The 16748-nt window shown below is 43.6% G+C and overlaps 1 protein-coding gene across 1 annotated transcript in view; it reads right to left on the bottom strand.

The window, feature by feature from the left end:
- CDC42BPA (CDC42 binding protein kinase alpha) overlaps positions 1–16748 on the bottom strand; it is a 232860-nt gene that overhangs the window by 129766 nt on the left and 86346 nt on the right. The window lies entirely within an intron of this gene.

Raw genomic sequence — 16748 nt, forward strand, 5'->3', positions numbered from 1 at the left:
CTGAAAAATGAAATTCCCAAATGAGACAGAAAAAATTCAACTTGCAACCCCGATGTCACAAAAAATACCAGAAGGCCTCAAGCAAGCTGTGTGGGCGACTGATGTGCGATAATCTGGACATTCCAAGAGACATGAGACACACACCCCAAACATGTCTGCCTGTCACCAGGTCTTATCTGCTCCCCAGAGAACCGAGAGAGCCAAAATTCAGACAAATTTCACATAGTCAGCATAAAGGTGAACTATAAGGAAGAATCTAAGGAGGCCACTGATTAAATCGGTCTCAGCAATCATCACTGAATGAGGTATAGCTCACAGCGTGCGACTACCCAGCAGGAAGCACAGCCCGTAATAAGTAAGGACGATTAGAGAGGTTTTGCCACAAAATTACCTACTTCCCCTTCTGCGAAATTAGCCACTTAAATACACTGGAGTCAATTAGCTATTTTTGGTTTTTTTTTTTTTACAAACTTTTGCCAGTGGGAAGAATTGGTCTTTTTACCGCAAACTCAATTTAGCTGAAATCTCTTCGCACATCCCTAGTAACGACCATACCATTTTTTCAAAACCAAATACGAGTACGGATACTTTTCCTCAAGTACTCGCCGATACCTTTTTTTTTTTTTAAGTACTCGCAATTGCTGATGCCTTTTTTTTGTGTCAGGAGAGTTTTTCCAAAACAATACAGACTAATGCTTTTAGGACAGTGGTGGAGTGCCAGGGCCAGTTGCAGCTGCTACCCTGGTAGTTCTGCCACTAACTCCAAGCTGTGGAGTGGCTGCAAATCTCAGCAATACATTATATAGCAATGCAGAATACTACTAGCTATACAGGTCTACAAATCCCAGAAATATATTATACAGCAATGCAGACTAATAATGTCAGCTATAGAGTACTACAAAGCCCAGTCATACATTATACAGCAATGCAGAAACATAGACCAGAAACAGCAATCAGTATTTCTAAAGTAGCTGTGGAGTTCAGGTGCAGTTTTGCTGCACCATACCTCTACATACTATGTGCTGCAGCTCTGCTCCGGCATGTTGAGTTGGGAGGAGGGTCTAAGGAGGGGGGAGACGTGGGGAGGGTCTCAGGAGGGAGAGATGTGCGGAGGGTTTCAGGAGGGGGACATGTGTGGGCTGGCAGAAGTGCTGTAAACAGGCAGCGCGTGGTAACCAAGAAGGCTGCTACAAAGTCCCCAGCAGCCACTTTCATTTGAATAATTAAAGCGCTGGTATTGGTTTTTGGTATCAGAGCATTCGCACAAGTACTCATGCAAATGCTCAGTATGGGCACCGATACTGGTATCGGTGCATCACTAATATACATTTATACCGACCAGCTATAACCAGCCATAACATTCTGACCACTGAGAGGTGAAGTGAATAACATTGGATAACTGGTTACAATGGCACCTGGAAGTGGGGGGGATATATAAAAGGTAGCAAGTGAACATTTTGTCCCTGAAGTTGATGTGTCGGAAGCAGAAAAAATGGGCAAGCGTAAGAATTTGAGAGACTTTGACAAGGGCCAAATTGTGATGTCTAGACCACTGGATCAGAGTAACTCCAAAACTGCAGCTCTTGTGACATGTTCCCAGTCTGCAGTGGTCAGGATCTACCAAAAGCGGTCCAAGGAAGGAAAACCAGGGAACTGGCAACAGGGTCATGGGTGGCCAAGGCTCACTGATGCACACGTCCAATCCATGGAGGCCCCATCTTGCAACTTAAATGACTTATCTATATATAGTTATAGACATATAAACACACACATACAAACCAGAAAGTACTTATAGGTTAAAGTACTGTATATCTAAAGCTAAAACGTTTAGTTTCCTTCCTTATAGAGTGAGGAAGGATTAAAACCTGTTAAGTTACTGAGCTGAATTCATTTATATTCAGAGGAATTGCCACTTTTCTGGTTGTGTTTGGTACAGGCATCTGTGTTTTGGGTCTGAAGTAGGGATGCTAGAAGGGATCGAGTAAAACTGGCTTTCCTGGCCTTTGTAGCCATTCAGTGCTTGATGCTCAGGGACTGGCATTCCTGGAGGAGGGTTATTGAATTGGCTCTCACATGTTTCCATTTCAGAGGCCCTATGGCACAGTTATAGTAAAATCCCTATATGCCGCCTTAGGGCCATAGTGCGGGGGGAGATGGGTTGCTGCCGATAGTGCTTCTCAGGAAGGGGGCTTTGCTGGTCGCGGTCGCCCGGGAAGGAGGGGTGGATGCATTTGGACCGGAGGTGAGGCTATGTTGGCCAGTGTGTCCCACTCAGCTCCCTGCCAACCAATGACTTCATTGAGCTGGGCAGAATGCCGGACAGAGCATCACAGGTTGCTAAGAGTCGCTGCTCTCCCCCCCGATGAAAACCATCTGAGGTGACCATCTAAGGCTGCCTCAGTATTGGGACAACCCTGTGTATTCCTTTTCCTTTAATATTAACAAAATAATGAAAACAATTTTTAACATGACATTAACACGTTAAGGCTTATAAGAGGTTTTAGTGGTTGGGTTTACATGTACCTTACCCATATTTAATAGAATGGACCACTTTTTCCAACAACATCAGATCCTCCACAGTGACACAACAGGGTGAAGATCTGCTTTAAAATGTTACTGACAGCAAATCGACAGACCCGAATCTGTATAAAAACAGGGCTGGCGGTGTGATAAAAACATCAGCCGTCGTTGCAGAAATTGCTCCATCGCCCGTGGCAGGAAAAGTACAGAAGTTGTGGAATTTCTCCTGAACTTTCTAACCTCTCTGCTGAGAGCAGTTACATTTCAAGAAGGTTTTTCTTGGCAACATCATGCTCAATCAAGACAAGCGCTGAAGATTTTCTGAAGAAAACCAACGTTTATTTTGTATTGAAAGTCAAGCTGTAAATATGGCCAAAGCAAACCCGCTCTGGCCTGGAAAATAAGCTTGTGAAGCGATGAGGACGGTTGTCTAAAAACGACTTCAAAGTATCTGCAAACAGGCATGTAGCAATCTCAACATTTCTGGGAAAATGAACCCACACCCTAAGGCCCCTTTCAGACGGGCGGTCCAATCAGCTCCGCCTGTCAATTTTTCAGACAGACCCAAATTGGATGCCCAATGTAAGTCTATGGGCAGCCGGGTGTCTGTTTATATTTGGTTGCCCCTGGCTCTAGCCAGGGTCATAATATTCCTTTTACTTTTCAGAAATGCAGCAATGTATAAAGGATAAACAATTACAAAAAAGGAGACAGACCCCTTTTTGTTTTGTTTTTGAAATCTTTATTTATAATGTTATCTTTATACAATCAAAAACATATAAAACATATACATGTCCACACAAACATAAGAAAAAGAACATTTCCTGAATTACCAATATCACATAACAAATATATATAAAAGACTGACTCCATAGATTATGAACCCAGCAAAAAGCCTCAACCAAAAAAAGAAAATAAATAAATACAAATACATTGGATACCCTCTTAATAAAAACTATATTTCCATGTTCCAAAACCCTCCCCCAAAATTCCCACCCTAAAAGGTTCATCGAGCTGTAATCAATCCAAATATCCCATTTACTGAGGAACGCATCGTGATTCTCTCTACCCATTGCTATCCACTTTTCAGATTCCATAATACAATTAACCTGCCTCACCCAATCTGATCTTGAAAGTACCTTTTGGCTCTTCCAAAATCTCGGTATTAACCTCTTTGCTGCATTTAGGAGATGAGGCAAAACTGTAGCTTTATATTTAGCCTTTGACACAGGCATCAAATGCAGCAAAAAGACCTCAGGAGACAGCGGGAGAGTCTCAACCAGAATGGTCTGTATTTGTTCTCTAATATCTTGCCAAAAAGGCTTACGCTTAGGACATTCCCAACACACATGTAAATATGTCCCCTGTAGACCACAATTCCTGCAACATAGAGGAGAGACATTTTGATAAATTTTCCCTAAACAATATGGAACCCGATACCACAATGACAATGAGTAGTCACCGCCCCAAGCTCACTCCTGTGATGGACTACAATCTCATGTTTAGTTTACACATTCTTTTTAAAATTGTAGTCCATCACAGAAGCGAGCTTGTAGCGGTGACTACTTTACAACACACACAGGGACCATGGGGAACAAAAGTAGCCACACTCCAGAAGGAAGGACAGTATCGGCACCAATTCAGAGATGATTGGAGGATCTACAGCCGAGTGATACACAAATAAGATGCATTTCTGTTAATAGTTAGGGTCCTTGAATGCATTTTTCAGATTTAACTCCTTAGTTTAGTGTCACTTAAAGGTAGCCCATTCATTATGAATGAGCTGCCAACACACCTCAAAGGACCAATTACCAAACATCACCCTTTTTTTTTTCTTGCTGATGCAGCGCACAGTATGCATTCTACTGTGCTGCAGTGCATTGTCCAATGCTGTGCAGTCCATTGGGGTTCCAGTCACAATGGAACTGCAACACATTGCAGTAGGACAGGTACACTGACACACAGTACTGCAATGCAGAGTTGGGAATAGATCCTTAAGGTAAACTGCTGACTTGCCTTGCTGACACTGCCACAGACGGTGTGTTTCCAGCAGCAGAATCACAAGTCTGTCATGGTCTTAGGGCACATGCAATAAATGTTAGGATGAGAAGGAGGTACAGGAGCTCCAACCTGAGGAAAGTTTGATATGTGTATAATACATCTACTCATGTTCATGGGCCCTGGCGCACAGAGAGAAAAAGCAGTATACACGACAAAGGTATGTACAGTAGTGATAGTCGCCTACTGCATTCTGTACTGTATGCACCACCAACATGTTCGAGAAATTGTGCCAAAGCAGAAGCCAGCTTCCCCTTTCATGGGAACCAAGTGACCATAGTACAAATTGGGGAAGCTGGGACTTCCCACTCCACTCACGCAGCTTCCTAAAGTCTGACACAGGAAAATGACACTGAAATTAACTTGTCTTACAGGTATTGTATGCAATGAGATCAGAACAGCAGGGTGGTAGGAACACACACTGTACAGGTCCATGAGGGGCTGCTTCCAGGACAGCAGGGGATAGCATGAAATGCTGTTAAAGAGAACCTTTCACTTTTAAAATATGTAAGAGTACGTGTGTGTGTCAGGAAACGTCTATGAGTTATGTGTGGTCACATAACCCATAGAAGAGCGCACAGAAAGCTCCAGAGAGAAGATACTTTTTTTTTTAATTATTTTTTTTACAGAAATGTACATTTCTTTCTGAGCGTTAAACAGTGCAGACAGCAATACTTGCACTCTGTTATACTCCATAGGGTAACACATACCACAGCCCATTTTTTAAATGTAGGCCACAATATGGAGTCTAGGGTACCTCATGGCGTTCTCACAATCTGCTTAACACAATCAATCATGTGACCAGTTCCTCCTCCTGACTTCATTTATTTTTATATTGTTAATACTTGGTCAATTCATTTAACAGACAGCTTCGGGATCCTGAACAGGCTGAGGAACCTCTATAAAAGGGGACTTTTGGACTAACTGCAATATCCATTGGAGATCATTAGGGACAGAGGATTTGGTTCTGCAGAGACAACGAGGTTGTACCGATGCCTTCTGGAGGAATTAGCACTGGCAAACAAAAAAAGCCAGTGACCATCCGGGTATAACCTCTCGCACTTCCACCATGCCTCAGTTTGTTAGAAAAGCAGTATTGTGAGTAGATCACAAATACAGAGGGTAGAACCCTTGTCCCGTCATGACTTTCAAGAAACAAGAAATGCCTGAAGGACCTTATGCCTGAAGTTGGCATCAGAAGAGACCCGAACATCCCCCTGGTAAAACAGAGAACATGAGAACAGAAGACCAGGTGGCAGCCTTGCAAATCTGGGAAACAGCTGCCTGATGCTGAAAAGTCCAAAAAGCACTCACAGACCTAGTAAAGTGTACCTTTACAGGAAATGGTTGAACCTTGTCCTTAAGACCATAAGCTATGAACTATGATCTGTCTAAGCCACTGAGAAATGGTGGAGAGTAAACCTCGTTCCCCTTTACAGGGACTAATAGGAATGGGGGGAAAAAGGAGAGTCAGTCTTCTAATGGAAGCAATGGCTGAGAGGTAAACTCGCACTGCACAGCCTACATCCAGGCAGTAAAGGGAAATGTATTTTCTGCTGTACTGAATCAGAAAAGAGGGAAGAAAGAACAATGTCCGGGTTAAAGTGAAAGGCCAAAAAATAACCTGAGGAAGCAAGGAGGCTCTGGGCCTCAATAACACCTCTACGAGGGTGTAAAAAGAGGCACCAAAAAGATGTTCACCTTCAAAACTCATGTGTAGCCATTATTTCTTACACTGCTGTTCCACAGACCAACATTTTAGCCAAAAAGTTCCCAGCTTATTCACCGATGGAAAATAAGACGGACCTTCTACACAATAGTATATAGGACTGAAGACATACGCTTTGAGCGCCCTACAAATTCAGGATTAGTAAGGACAGTAGCTGGATCCTTAGACATCAGTGTAGACAATTCACATATATACTGACATTTCCCATGGGAACTAATGTAGAAAGGGAGTAGTAACAGTGCTTAATGTTAACAAATGTAGTAGCTTCCAATGCTGGGCCCACATGACATATCCACTGAAGAGTCTTCAGAGACTGGGTCAAACCAGGTACTGTTCCATGGCTCTGGACTTGGAAAGCACTCTGCAGCTAATGCAAACAGAATACATGGAGGTCTGGAAAGCACTACAAGCAGAGCCCCATGCCTGAAGGTCACATTCCAGGCAAGCCCCGCAATCTTCGGTCCAGCAGGGTCCGAGTACGGCCTCCAAAGCGAATACTGAGGATACACCGATCTAGATACCTGCATAAAGAGCCCAGTTCAGCAGAATGTAGATGAAATCTTGAAAACAAAAATCGGAAAAAATAACAAATTATAAAACTTTCTCAATAGAGAAAAAAATGTCCATCCTCCTAGGACACTAGCAAAAAACTGAAGTATGATGGAAGAGGGATGGGTTATAAATGGCTGGCCAACAACTTCTTGCCAGTGCCCAATTGGTAATAGTATAATCTAGTTGTCTCTGAATATCTGGATCCTGTGTCCCGTAATGAAAAAGTTACATTATGTTTTCACCTTTCTTCAAAGTTGCTGATTTACTGTTTACATGCACTCCAGCATGTAGGGTTCCCAGATGATGGAAACAGTGGACCATGCCTACGTAATATATGTGTTGAAACGGCCACTAGTAGTCTCCATCAAAATTTGGTCGGAGAACAACTGGGAGGCAGGGACACAGAGTTGTCACCGTATATAACAGGAAGTGTCTGAACAATTAACCTAATGGTAGCATCACCAGATATATTTCCAATGAAAACCACAGATTAGAAAGTGGCTTCTGAAATTACATCAACATGCTTTTATGAAATTTGACTGGGTTTACTTTATTTATTACAGGTATTTATATAGTGCGGTCAATGTAGACATTGCTTTTAATGTTATTTATTTACATCACGATCTGAAACATGTAAAGAGAATAAGAAATGGGCCTTTTACATGACATTCCATCATTGAATGATTCTTCATAGTCAATGAAGCCAGACATAGCCAGGCAAATAGCTTTTTCAGAAGGAAGGCCAGCAATGGCAGCTCTGTATTACTCTCATGACATATGTATAAACAAGGTTGTATATGTATGCATACACAGGGAACGCGTAGGGGTGGTCAAATATGGTGAATAAACACGTTTGAGCAGTGGCTGGCGACGGCCATGAAAGGACATGATCGGCGCAATATTGTCGCTTCAGGAAGGAATCTATTTTAACAGACTCTGGAAATAGACTCTCTTCAGTCCATTTGCTGCCATGGTGCGGTTTGTTTATCAAATATTTTTCCAGGGAAAGAGTCAGGTTAAGTGAACAGAAAGTTTCCTGGCATCATCCATCACGTGTTCCCCTAGGACCTACCCAGACGACAGCTAAACCTGATTAACCTGCGGTTCTTCTGTGGTTCTGGAACTACAAGTCCAAGCATACACATGCCACATTGGAGAAACATGCATCGCATTCACATACAGCAATCTAGCAATTGTCTTCTATATGAAAAGTTCCAATACGTCAAGATGTAAGAAGGATAAACAGTTTTTAGTGGCCATAGAAACTAATCTGACTCTCCTTTTCAATTTGTAGTGTGGTATGGGAGGATGAAAGGAAGCATCAGATTGGCTGCTGTGGGGAATGAAAAAACAATTTTTCTTTAGACATTTTAATAAGACTTCGAAAAAAGCAGCAGTATGCAGATCCCAGGGTAACTAGATCAGCATGTTTGCCATGCTCAACCCAAGCAGCTGAAAACGGATATATCTATATCCACACATCAGCTTAATGGTGTCATGCAGATGCAAAGAGCACTCCACAATGCCATTTATGCACACAGAGCGCACACAAGAGGTCAGCAGGTGACTATGACCTGCACGCAGGACAGCTACAACTTGGTATAAAACATTGTAAAAGTGAGAGATAAGGAAGTGGAAGTGAACTGCCAGGAATAGGGTACAAATAAAAAACATTTCCGAAGGCTATATGAGTACTATTGTGGTTACCCAATGGTATATACACACATGGGCATGGACTTTGTCCCTAAACTATTGTGGAGGCATAGCCGTTACCAACTCTCTCCATTGTGGAGGTAAACTCCTCCATAACCGTCTCTGTGAAGACCTTGCTGACCCAACCATTTCCATTGACAGGGCACAACCGACCCAAACATCTCCATTGTGGAGGCACAGACAAATCAACCATCTCCATTGGAGAGGCACAGCCATCCCCAAGCATCTACATTTTAAAAGGCACAGCCAGCCAACCTAACAGTCTCCATTATCGAGGCACAGCTGACCCAACCATCTCTATTGTGGAGAAACAGCCAATCCAACCATCTCCATTATTATTATTATTATTATAATACCAGATTTATATAGCGCCAACAGTTTGCGCAGCGCTTTACAATATAAGGAAGACATTACAATCACAATACAAATCAAGACAAGATGGTAAGGAGGGCCCTGCCGCTGAGGGCTTACACAGCTAACCCAAACATTTCCATTGTGGAGGCACAGCCATTCCAAATGTCTCCATTAGGGAGAGGCACAGCTGACCCAACCTGTCTCCATTGGGGAGGCACAGCCCTCCCCAAGTGTCTTCATTATGAAGACTCAGCCCTCCCAAAGTATCTCCATTGTGGAGACTCAGCCCTCCCCAACAATCTCTATCAGGTTGGGAACTATCTCCGTTGGGAAGGCACAAACGACCCAAATATGTTCACTGGGAAGGCACAGATGACCCAACAATCTTTGTTGCAGGTGCACAGCTGATTCAAGAGTCTCCTTGTGGGGGAACAACCAATTCAAGAGTCCCTCTTGATGGTCTGCTGATCCAATTCCCAATAATCCCCAATCCTGTTGCGGTCAATTTTTGGTTTTGGGTCCAATACCACTTAGCAACCATGGCAATATAACTAAAATGTCAGGATTAGGCAACATAAGTAAAGTGGGGGGAAAGCTTTCATAAGCAAGCTTGCTCAATTACGAAAAGACGTAATATTTGGATATCTGCCTAAGCCCGATCATGACGTGTACTTTTAAACTGCAGCAATTGACAACGAAGCTACAAAACTTACCCCTGGAGCTTACAACCAAATTAATTAGTTTTTATTTCTTTCAGTGAAATGTCAGCTGATCCCAGGAAATCTCTCAATCTCTGCATTTTCTGCACACTGGAAAATATTTGCACTTAATGACCTCAGACTGCGGTCACAAAACCACAGGGCCAGAGGGCCATGCAAGAAGGCAAGATCTTGGGATGGCAAACAATATCAGTCTGCTTTCAATTTTGGCCACCAAAGGGTTACAGTAATAAAAAATAAAATCCTAAAAATGTCTTTATTCAGCTAATCTGGAGTGTAAATGTCCTTCCTTTCAAGCTCTATAAATAGACATGAGAGCTTTTTTTTCCTATGAAAGGCATGTAGCGCTTTCTTCCCAGGAGCCTGCTCCATGCTTTCTGCAGCCGTCTCGGCTACAAAGGAATTGCAGGAGTATTTTTCCAGTTGCCGAATGGCCCGGGGGTGTGTTGTGGAAAAGTCTGCCTTCCCGTATCTCTTTACACTACGATGCTTGACCTTCAGCGTCCACACCCTAAACAGCTGAATGACAAAAGTGACTTTCTACTGATGCATCGGGGGGCCCCTCCTGGGCCTGAGCCCTGTGCAATGACTGAAAGGGACACACTGACGTTCAGCTGCATAGGATCCCATGGGAATTCATGTATTTGTAACCTGAATTGTCAGTCTATGAAGTGGTATCAGAAATGACATTCAGGAATTTGCAAATAAATTCCCAGTGATGTCACCGGTCTCTAGTGAATGGATAGGCTGCATTCTCCGTGATGTCATTGGTCTCTAGTGAATGGATAGGCTGCATTCTCAGTGATGTCATCAGTCTCTAGTGAATGGATAGGCTGCATTCTTAGTGATGTCACCGGTCTCTAGTGAATGGATAGGCTGCATTCTCCGTGATTTCATTGGTCTCTAGTGAATGGATACGCTGCATTCTCAGTGATGTCACCGGTCTCTAGTGAATGGATAGGCTGCATTCTCAGTGATGTCACCAGTCTCTAGTGAATGGATAGGCTGCATTCTCAGTGATGTCACCGGTCTCTAGTGAATGGATAGGCTGCATTCTTAGTAATGTCACCGGTCTCTAGTGAATGGATAGGCTGCATTCTCAGTGATGTCACCGGTTTCTAGTGAAAGGATAGGCTGCATTCCTGGTGATGTCACCGGTCTCTAGTGAATGGATAGGCTGCATTCTCAGTGATGTCACCGGTCTCTAGTGAATGGATGGGCTGCATTCCCAGTGATGTCACCGGTCTTTAGTGAATGGATAGACTGCATTCTCAGTGATGTCACCGGTCTCTAGTGAATGGATGGGCTGCATTCCCAGTGATGTCACCGGTCTTTAGTGAATGGATAGGCTGCATTCTCAATTATGTCACCGGTCTCTAGTGAATTGATGGGCTGCATTCTCAGTGATGTCCTACGGTCCATACATATATCAGCCATTGGTCCTAATCCTGTAGCTGAGGATGTGTAGTAGCGGGGCTCCTTGTGTACTCGGGGGCTCTATAGAAACAAATACGCAGTAATCCGTTCTTCGTTGTATACAGAATCTGAGCATTTGGCCTTCTGACTTCTCATTAGAAATCTGATCTGCGCTTTTTCTACATCTGAATTAGCTGAACGCAGATCATTAAAATACTTTCCACGGCACCGGCAGTGGGAGCCGATTCGGATATACCTTTGGGGGATATTAAAATGAAGAGTCGGATAACCATGCACAGGCATACCAATACTGATTACAGCTCCATACCCAGCATGCAATGGGGCAGGCCAATCATACCACAGCCTAAAGTCACTCCCTGTGGTTTGCTGTGACTGCTGTTGGATTAAAGGGTCAATCCACACAAATCTGATTTTGCAGTTTTTGCTGGATGCTGGGGAGTTTAAGTGTATATCAAGCCAAAACTAGAGCTAGAACCCCTGTGAGATTTTTGCTGCTTTCCACGGCTCTGTTAGAAAAATAGACCCTCACTTCCTGTCCTGTTGTACCTAAATTTGACTTGATTTCAGCCTCCTATCATCTCCTATACAGCAGCACTCACACTGGGAGAGGGTGGCACAGTACTTGGGGCCAGTCAGGTATCCAGCATGCAAAGAGAGATGGCCTCATCAGTTGGTTGCCGTTCTTTCATTGCCCAATCACAGGCTGGGGGTGGGAAGGCGACTTGACTGTGTTGTTTAGCTGCAGTACAGAAAAGTCAGGTCAACAGGCTGGTTGTGCTGTGTGGCAGGTCTAGGTAAATCTCAGAACTGGAAGGAGAAAAATACAAACACTTTGAAAGATGAAACGGCTCCCATTTATGTATTATTTATATGAAGAAATTCATTCTTGGATCGATTCAAAAGACGTGCTGGTCTGTATCCTGCCGTTTTGTGACTATATATATCCACTCTGAGGCTCTCCAGGGAGACCGGCTTCTGAATGGGTCATTATCAGTTGCATTTTCAGCGCACTCTGTTTTGAGCTCACCGTTGTGTTTTCCTCCTTCTGCATCCGTGGCCACATATACAGAGCAGCCGTCCATCCCACCTGAGGAAGCCCCTTTAATGGGAGCGAAACGCGTAGAGGAGCAGCTACCTCGTGACGATACTCGGACCTCAATCTACAACAAACTACACATGCATCTAAGTAGACATTTACGCTATAAATAGGTCGGTATCTAAGTCCTAGGTAGTTCATTGTGGATGTCAACAGGGATTCTCAGAGTATAAAGATAAACATTGTTATGTATTTTAAACATGATTTTGCTACACATGTTTTTAATGATTAAATTAATTATGAAAAAAACTATATTTTTATCTAATAGAACCACAAGTGGCCCGTTGTTTCTTTGTAAATATTATGTATTTTTTATATGTGTATTTAGCCTTTTGCCTGTTTTTGCCCAGCTGACAGTCTCTTCCATATCCCAGGGACTCTCTGGGTTCTGCACACCTGCTCTGTCCATTATGAGGAGCTCTCACCATCCCCGCACTGAGTTCCTGAGTCTGTACACCTGCTATGCCCATTATGAGGGGCTCCAACCATCCCCACACTGAGTTCCTGGGTCTGTACACCTGCTCTGTCCATTATGAGGGACTCCCACCATCCCTGCACTGAGTTCCTGGGTCTCTACACCTGCTGTGCCCATTATGAAGAGGATCCCACCATCCCCTCTTGATTTTTATTTTATAACATGGAGAATGTCACAGGAGTTCCCAGATCCGAGCATCTGCTGTGCCCATTAAGAGGGACTCCCACCATCCCTGCACTGAGTTCCCGAGTCTCTACACCTGCTGTGCCCATTATGAGGGGCTCTCACCAATCCCTGCACCGAGTTCCCGAATCTGAGCATCTGCTGTGCCCATCATGAGGGGCTCCCACCAACCCTGCTGGATTTGAAAGAATGTTATAATATGGAGAATGTAATAGGAGGAGCTGGAACAAAGCTGGGCTGAAAGTTCTGAAACACCCCAAATTTCCCGGTGAACAGGAGCAAAGCCGGAAATTAGGGCACGGAGATCACACTTCCCAAGACATATTAACATTTAGAGTTACACCCGAATATGCAACCATACAAAATCCTTCACTCATCCAGAATCCATTATCCCCTAACAAAAATGACATGCAGACGTTTAACCTAACCGGACCGGCCGCATTGCCCGAAATAAGACAGGCTACAAATTCCAGCTCCAAACACAAAGGCCCATGGTTCCAGGGAACATCATAATACTCCCTGAAAGGAGGAATGGACCCTAATTATTCATGTAATTGCTGAAGCTTAGTCAGCAAGCCAAAATAAACTCTGCAGAGGAACTAGAAGCCCAAAAAGGTCCTCAGACTTCCTCACAGATCCTGCAGACACCACTGATTTTTTTTTGTAGCATAATATGTGTTATCTGTACAATCAGCAGGGTCCTTTACTGAAAAACTACTGCAACAATTTGACTATTCACTCATCTGCTTTTAAAGGAGAACTATGAGGTGGGTGCTTTTTACTCACCTCATAGTTCTAGCCGACCTGTGACAATGAGACTGTCACAGGTCGGCTTAGTAGATCGGGAGGTGAGCGAACACATACCAGCGCTCGCTCCCCTCTCGATCCTGTCACAGCTCTCTGCCGTGACAGGGGAGGGGCTGGATTCCCCCCTCCCCGCTCCGATCTGCCAGGGTTGACTGAGCCAGCTGTCAGTCACGCAGCTGGGCGGATCCAGACATAATTGTCGGGATCCGCTTCAGCTGCGGCATCTAAGTATACCGCGAGCAGCAGCTGCGGTGTCTCAGTATACCGTGAACTACAGCTCGCGGTATACTGAGCCTAGGGTGACGGGAGGATGCTAGTTTGTGTCCTCCCGTTACTCTAAGGAGAACTATGGGGAAAAGCCTTAACCCCATAGTTCTCCTTTAAAGAGATGTTGCTACCTCGCCCAGGACAAAGTATGATACTTAGGGTTACCTAAACGTTAAAAGAAGTTAAATCGTTTAAATACAACTGGTATCAGTAATAAATAAGTAATCTTTATTAAAAACTGAGGATGCTTTAGCAGATATTATGTGCAGATTTTAGGAATGAGTTGCACAGAAAATCCTGGCTTTTAAAGTGACAGTTGGCCCGAGGCGAGAGAGGAAGCGCTTCCTGTCCAGTACAAGATCACAAGGGACACAGCAGTCTCCAGCAGCTGCCCATCTACTAGCTTGACTTGACATCCCTGTGTATTGGTGGAGACACACACACCTTACTAGCACACACAAGGGTGGCACCATGGAACCCTGCAACAAAAAGGAGCCACCCTAAAACAGGATATCAGGGCCGGTGCTCAGGGGACCCGCTGATTCTGTAGGAAACTAAAACTTATAAACGTCAAAGAGCAGCATCCATTGTATGTGATTTCATCAGCATTTGAAAGAGCTTAACAACATTTTAACTTTAATATCTCTGGGAGAAAATGGGAGAAAATGATCACCAACATAATGTGAATTTCCGTCTTCTACAGTTGTCACTGGAACATTTAGCCCCATTGCAAGATTTCCCCTCACTTCTTCCTCTTGGGATAACTGTAAAATTTAGGCTTTCCCATATGTTTTTATTTTGGAGACAATGGTCACCAGATCGAGTAGAGCACCCATGTTGCAAAAAAAAGCATTTACTCATTTTTTATTGCCTGCAAAACATTGCAACCACAGTCAGTGGATCGCAAGTGGAATGCGCAGGTTCCTGCAGACTATTCCCCCAGCCCAAGGTCTGTACGGTGGTACAGACCTTTGGTTATGGAGACGGAAGAAGTAATCAATGGGCTACAAGGCAATTGTGGTGCCTTCTCCGTGCTTGTGCTCCATAGTTTTTTCCCTCGCAGATCCTGTAAATGGATCAGTAAAAGGAGGATACAGCTCTTCAGGCTCCTCCTACACAGTTGTTCTGAATTAAAAAAAATATATAGAAGGTTGTGGATAGGGATGTTCAGATACCAGTGCCGATACTTGGCATTTTCACGAGAACTACCAGGGTTGCAGCGGTTGCAGCTGGGACCTGGCTCTAGCGCTCCACCACTGTCCTGAAATCATTAGTCTGTATTGTTTTACAAAAATGGTCACATGACAATAAACAAAAATGTATTAGTACTTGTATCTGTGAGGACTTGGAGGGCCTGTTCACATGAGATCAGGTCCTGATCAGCAGACGTGGAGCTGCTGATGCATTGCGTTTTTGGCTGCGTTTTGGCTGCGTTCCAGCAAAAAAAAATCTTTTTTTTTTGCTGGAGTGGGGCTGTGTTAGTATGTTAGCTGCAGCGCAGTGCGTTTTTGATGCGTTTTGGACGCGTTTGCGTATCCGTTCCGTTTCCGGACCTAACAAAATGTGACATGCAGTATTTTTTCTGTCGTAAGCTGAACGGACTGCACACGTGAGAACTGGAGCCCATAAAACACATACGGATACATTGGGATGCATTTTGAGTGCAGCAGCGTACGGAGCCGGTCAGCACACAAAACGGACGTCGTGTGAACAGGCCCGGACAAGTATCAAAACTTGGAAAAATGGTATCGGTATTTATTTTAAAAAAACAACCAAAATTATACATTAAAACAGAGATGTACAAATCCCGGGAGCTCCGTGTGCTCCTTACGAATGACAGCTGCCTCCTAACTTTTGAGTTTTTGTCTAGTCTAGTCTTGGAGCTGGAAAATTATCTGGACTTGTACAGAGTATTGTACTTGGTATCTGAACATCTATAGTTGTGGGGATTCCAAACCTGCAATTTTGGGGGAGCTGCGGTATGGCACCATGTTACCTTCTCACTGTCTCCTTGGAGGCCCAGCGACCTGTTGGCCATTTGGCTAAATCTTCACATTCGCTGTGTCAGCTGGTCCCCTCAAACCTACCATGATGCCTTGTTGGTCTAAATGTTCCTGTGTAGACCTATAGAATGCTCTTGTTTTTATTATGCTACCCGTACTCAGGGCCGGATTTCCTACAAGGCCCCTGAGGCACGGCCTCGGGGCGGCAGGGGTGTAGAAGCTCCTGAGGGCCGGAACATGCAGTTCCAGGCGATGGGTGGGTAGCTGTTTACTACATTTGGGCAAGCAGGGCTAAATGTGGAGGGGGTAAGCAATAAAGTAAGAAAAAACTAAATTATAAAAAATAAATAAAATGTTAAAAAAAACCTACAAAATAATAGGAAATAATAATTAAAATAAAAAATAAAAAGGTGGTTAAAAAGTAAAAAAATAAGATTAAAAAATATATAAAACGTAAAAGATGACAAGATAACATAACATTGAAAAGTAAAAAAATAAATAAAAATGTAAAATTGATTTAAAAAAATAAAAATGAATGCTAACCCTGCTGCCCCCGCCATCTGGTTGACATTCGCCATGGGGTGGAGAGGGGGGCGCATTGAGGAACTTGGCCTTGGGACAGCAGAGAGAGTGAATCCGGCCCGGCCCCTACTTCATTGTATCTGCCTTGTTTATTACTGTGTTAACTAGTTTTGTACTCTTTTTTTTGTATTGATATACGTGAATAAATAAAATAATTCATACAAATAAATATGTCTGTAACATAAAACATGGTAGGAAACGTTAGATATCAAATGATACATATTCCATAGTGAGATGTACAAACTCTGCTATC

The sequence above is a fragment of the Nanorana parkeri genome, unplaced genomic scaffold, assembly GCF_000935625.1.
Source record: "Nanorana parkeri isolate BGI_ZX_2015 unplaced genomic scaffold, ASM93562v1 scaffold31, whole genome shotgun sequence".
In the NCBI taxonomy this organism is placed as follows: domain Eukaryota; kingdom Metazoa; phylum Chordata; class Amphibia; order Anura; family Dicroglossidae; genus Nanorana; species Nanorana parkeri.